The sequence below is a fragment of the Protopterus annectens genome, chromosome 10.part0 (assembly GCF_019279795.1).
Source record: "Protopterus annectens isolate FY-2018-M chromosome 10.part0, PAN1.0, whole genome shotgun sequence".
NCBI lineage: Eukaryota > Metazoa > Chordata > Ceratodontiformes > Protopteridae > Protopterus > Protopterus annectens.
The window spans coordinates 365,767,680-365,772,673 of record NC_056744.1 but is presented as its reverse complement, the minus strand read 5'-3'; the positions used below and the strand labels follow the sequence as shown (position 1 = coordinate 365,772,673).

The 4,994-nt window shown below is 42.3% G+C and overlaps 2 non-coding genes across 2 annotated transcripts; one reads left to right on the top strand and one right to left on the bottom strand.

Annotated features, from left to right (window-relative positions):
* Nucleotides 1–3,176: 3,176 nt before the first annotated feature.
* TRNAG-UCC lies at nt 3,177–3,248 on the top strand. The gene has a single exon. It is a non-coding gene; the product is annotated as a tRNA-Gly (tRNA).
* Nucleotides 3,249–4,216: 968 nt separating this feature from the next.
* On the bottom strand, nt 4,217–4,288 carry TRNAG-UCC. Its single transcript has one exon. It is a non-coding gene; the product is annotated as a tRNA-Gly (tRNA).
* Nucleotides 4,289–4,994: the final 706 nt, after the last annotated feature.

Genomic DNA, 4,994 nt, shown 5'->3' with positions numbered 1-4,994 from the left:
GTAAGGAAGGCCAGTGATGTTAACTACATGGTAGAACTGCTAGGCAGGAGGCAGGGGTACAAATTGTACCATGTTAACATGATGAAACCTTACCATGATAGGGAGGCCCTTGTGCTGAGTATTTGCAGTGGATTGCAGGAGGAGTCTGAGGGAGATCTGATGACTGATCTCCTCAGTGAGGCTTGGGCTGACACATCAGTGGTAGGGGTAGCAATGTCCCAGCAGCTGTCTCCTACTCAGGTTCAAGAAATCCAAGCAGTGTTAAAGGAGTTTGGAGACATGTTCGCTGGGAAACTAGGGTGCACTCACCTGCTGCAGCAGGTGGATACAGGACCCCAAAAGCCTATTAAACTGGCCCCTTATAGGGTGCCTGACAGAGTCAAACAGAGTCTGAGGGAGGAGATACAGGAAATGTTGGAACTAGGGGTAATTCAGGAGTCCAGCAGTCCCTGGGCCTTCCCAGTGGTGCTGGTGCCAAAGAAGGATGGCAGCACCAGGTTCTGTGTGGACTACAGGAAATTAAATAGTCACACAATATCAGATACTTACCCCATGACTAGGATAGATGAAGCCCTAGAGCAGCTGGGTGGGGCTAAGTATCTTACCACCATTGATCTTACCAAGGGTTACTGGCAGCTGCCCTTGACTCCAAGAGCTAGAGAGAGGTCAGCCTTTGTAACTCCTTTTGGCTTGTATGCATTCACAAAGATGTCCTTTCAGATGAAAAATGCCCCAGCAACTTTCCAGTGGCTGGTAGATCATATCTTAGCAGGAGCAGTAGATTTTGTCCTTGCTTACGTAGATGATATTGCCATCTACAGCCATTCCTGGCAAGAGCACCTTCAGCATATCAGGGAGGTGCTGGGCAGACTTCAGAGGGCAGGGTTGAACGTTAAGCTCAGCAAATGTCAGGTGGGTATGGCAGATGTCTCCTACCTAGGACAGAGAGTGGAGACTAGTAAGATCAGGCCAGAACCTGCCAAAGTGGAAGCCATTCAGGCATGGTCTGCACCTGTTACCAAAAAGCAGGTGAGGCATTTTTAGGGACACCAGGGTACTACAGAATGTTTGTCCCCAGTTATAGTACCATAGCTGCTTACCTCTCAGACCTGACAAGGGAAAATAGGCCAGATAAGGTAGTGTGGACCACAGCATGTGAGCAGGCATTCCAGAATCTTAAAGAAGCTTTGGGAGGACACCCTGTGTTAGCTAGTCCAGATTACAGCAAAAAATTTGTTGTGCAGGTGGAGCCTTTGAACCATGGTGTGGGGGCTGTACTTATCCAGATTTTGTCAGAGGGAGAAGACCACCCAGTGGTTTATCTCAGTCTTAGGCTGCAACTCAGGGAGGAATGCTATGCAGCTGTAGAAAAGGAATGTCTAACCATAGTGTGGGCACTGCAGAAACTTAAACCTTACCCATATGAAAGGAAATTCACTGTAGTTACAGATCACAATTCCCTAACATGGTTACACCAAGCCAGCCAGCAAAATACCAAGTTGCTAAGGTGGAGCCTAGGTTTGCAAGCATGTGATATGACAGTGCAGCACCACAGTGGGGTTATCAATGCCAACACAGATGGGCTCTCAAGACAGGGAATGGGGTAAGGTATTTCCAGATAGGCTCAATCCTCTCAAGCAACGTTTCTCAGGGTCACTTGAAAAATTAGCTTGAGTTTTCAAGGGAGGGGGATAATTGTGAAGGCTGCCAGCCCAGCCAGCTAGAATTTTGTAAATAATTCTATGTCATTTGTGAATAGTAATATAATTTGTATGCTTGTCTTAGAAATGTAAGAAAACTGCATGTTCTGTACTGAGCTTCAAGATTGTAACCACAGTGCACCCTGCTGGAAAAGAGCAGAAATGTATATAAACTATATGCCTATGCAAATGTATGTGTTGATGGTAAAGGCTGGGAATATACAGACTTAACTTGCAAACTCTAAGAAAATAAGTGGGAATTGTTTATGATTCTGTTATCTCTGTTTCAGCTCAAAGCAGATGCAATGTCTAGAGTTGTAGCTTTTCCTATTGTCTGGAAACAAAGGTAATTGCAGATTTCAAATGTAAAGGTGTTTAACAGTTTTATGATTTCCAGTTCCAGGCAAGTTTCTAAGAGATAAGTATCAGCTTCTAAGAGATAAGTATTCTTGACACAGAAGTGTTATATTTTAAGTTCCTGTTGGCTTGGAAACTAAAAGCAGAGTTGACAAGAATGATGTATTCTGAGATGACCCAGCAGAAATGCCTGTTAGTAACTTAAGAACTATCTCCAAGAGAAAGTATGGACAGTTTGCATTTGTCTCTGGATCTGATTACATCCATCTTCAACACTTCTCATCTGTATTTGCCTTGATCTGTAAGTAAGATTAGATCATAGTATTTCTCTTAGAGATAGATAGGAATATAGCAAGATTAGTCTAGATGTTTTCTATATTTATGTGAGACTGTCCTGCAATGTTGTTTTACAGTATTTCCTGTGATTCTGAACACTGTTGTCACTGCATTGGGTTACTGAGTATTGTATTGTTCTGTTATTATTTATTATTAAATATATTTAAACCTCTTAACTGTGGCTAGTTTTGTTTAGAGATATTTAAGCTCTTAGTGTACTTACATGTATTTAGTAACACTGTACAGGCCACTCATGAAAAGCCTTCATCCTGGACACACTTACCATTTGCATAATAGTAACTTGACACAGTAAGATTGGTCATCCTTTGGTAAGGGCCTTTATAGTAGCTGATAAGTAGTGGTTGGTGGCAGTGATAACTACCTTATAGTCTGGGTAAAAGGGGGCATAGCTAGTAAACCTGTGCCAGTCTTTCCCAGGAGTGTCTGTGTGCTTGTATATAAATCAAATCTCAAAGTGTGTGTGTGTGTGTGTGTGTCAGCTACTTTGGCAGGGACATGAAGCACTGGTTGGACAGAGAGGGTGATGGAGATTTTGGCTTGACTACTCAGCTGAGATCTGAACCCTATAGCTGTGCCAGTGGGGAGTCTTACTGGGGATCCGGAGAAAGAGGGAGAAACAAGCCATAGACTGACTGCTATATCTGTGTGCTCTTAAAGGAAATTGTACTTTACTGTGTGTGTGTACTTGTCATCCTCCCAATGTGAACGTCCTTACTGATGATGTTCTTCGTGTTTCACTGTTGCAGTCATTAGACTTGTGTAGCATTGGTGGTATAGTGGTGAGCATAACTGCCTTCCAAGCAGTTGATCTGGGTTCGATTCCTGGCCAATGCAAGAAATCTGTGCATTTAAGCATTCTTCACAGTTTCATATGCTCAAATATCAGCAATATGTTATGTCACTGCTTAAACAGAAAATGTTGATAAATTCTGAATGTGCAGAAAACAAAGAAATGCAGGATTTATTGCATGCAGCTGAACAAGTTGGAAAGCATACTTTGCAATGTGGTTTTGATTCTTTGGAGGCCTCCTGCAGAGCCGCTGTTACAGGTTCTGTTATCAGGAGGCATGCTTGGTTAAAGGAACAAAATCTGCCTGATCATGTCAAAGCAAAATTATTAGATGCCCCATTACAGCATGATACCTTGTTTGGTGTTAAAGCAGAGGAGGTGTTAAAGAAAATGGAGGACAAAGCTAAATCTATGCAAACGGTTAAGGATTTCTTACAGGTACAGCCTCCAAGATTTAGCAGACACTGGCTTACAAAGAATTGGTCCTTTCCAGTGTCAGATAGGCCACAAAGGGGCAGATACAGACACCCAAGAGGCATATCCCAGCCCCAAGGTTCGTACAAGTCTAAACAATGGGGTGTTTCTACCTCCAAAAATGGAGAAGACAAATCACAGCCATACAGGAAACAGTCCCAATGACTTCCCCCTGCCTGCTCCAAGCTCTTATCTTCTGGCAGCACCTTTAGGGGGAAAACTAGCACTTTTTTTTCCTCAAAATTGGCACATAATAACCCATGCTTTGACATGATCAGGCAGATTTTGTTCCTTTAACCAAGCATGCCCCCTGATGACAGAACCTGTAACAGCGGCTCTGCAGGAGGCCTTCAAAGAATCAAAACCACATTGCAAAGTATGCTTTCCAACTTGTTCAGCTGCATGCAATAAATCCTGCATTTCTTTGTTTTCTGCACATTCAGAATTTATCAACATTTTCTGTTTAAGCAGTGACATAATATATTGCTGATATTTGAGCATATGAAACTGTGAAGAATGCTTAAATGCACAGATTTCTTGCATTGGCCAGGAATCAAACCCAGGTCAACTGCTTGGAAGGCAGCTATGCTCACCATTATACCACCAATGCTACACAAGTGTAATGACTGCAACAGTGAATGCACTCAAACATTTACATTTATGGTAAGTGTACACAACTGTAGTTTAGTCGTGAGGATTGAGGCTCCTTGATTACTGGGCCAGCGCAGGGGTGTCATAGCTCTGTTTGCTTCCTTCTGCACTTTCGAGGTACTTAGCAGTCATATTTTTCTTGCTTTGTTAAATAACTCAAAATAGCAAATGGAATGTAAGGGACAAATTATGTGTCACTTTGATGTCTTGGTATGGATGCCTTCAGTGATGTTATTTAGCAAAGCATAGTTCCTTGTACAGTTGTACAGTGCATGTTATTCTTTTTTCATGCTCTGTGTGAGCTGAAGATCAGGTCAGAGGCTACGGAAGGCAGTAAGTGACAAATTCAAATGCATAAAATTTAAATATTCCAAAAAAGGACAGGGTTAGGATGGAGCTTGGCAAACACAATAGCGATAGCAGAAGGTCCAAAATTCTGATCAACTAGCCATTCAGAGTCAGACAGGGACAGATTGCTGAGGAGTACTAAAGAAATAGCTCTTAGTCATTGTTAATGAGGAAACATGGATGGAATAAGAAAAGTTTACTTCAGCTGTAATTTGTTTCACATTCTCCACAATCAGCCATCAGAGATGTATAGTCTGTATGCGTATATCATTCTATTTATCTGTCTATCTATATGTGTGTGCCTCTCTCTCTCTATA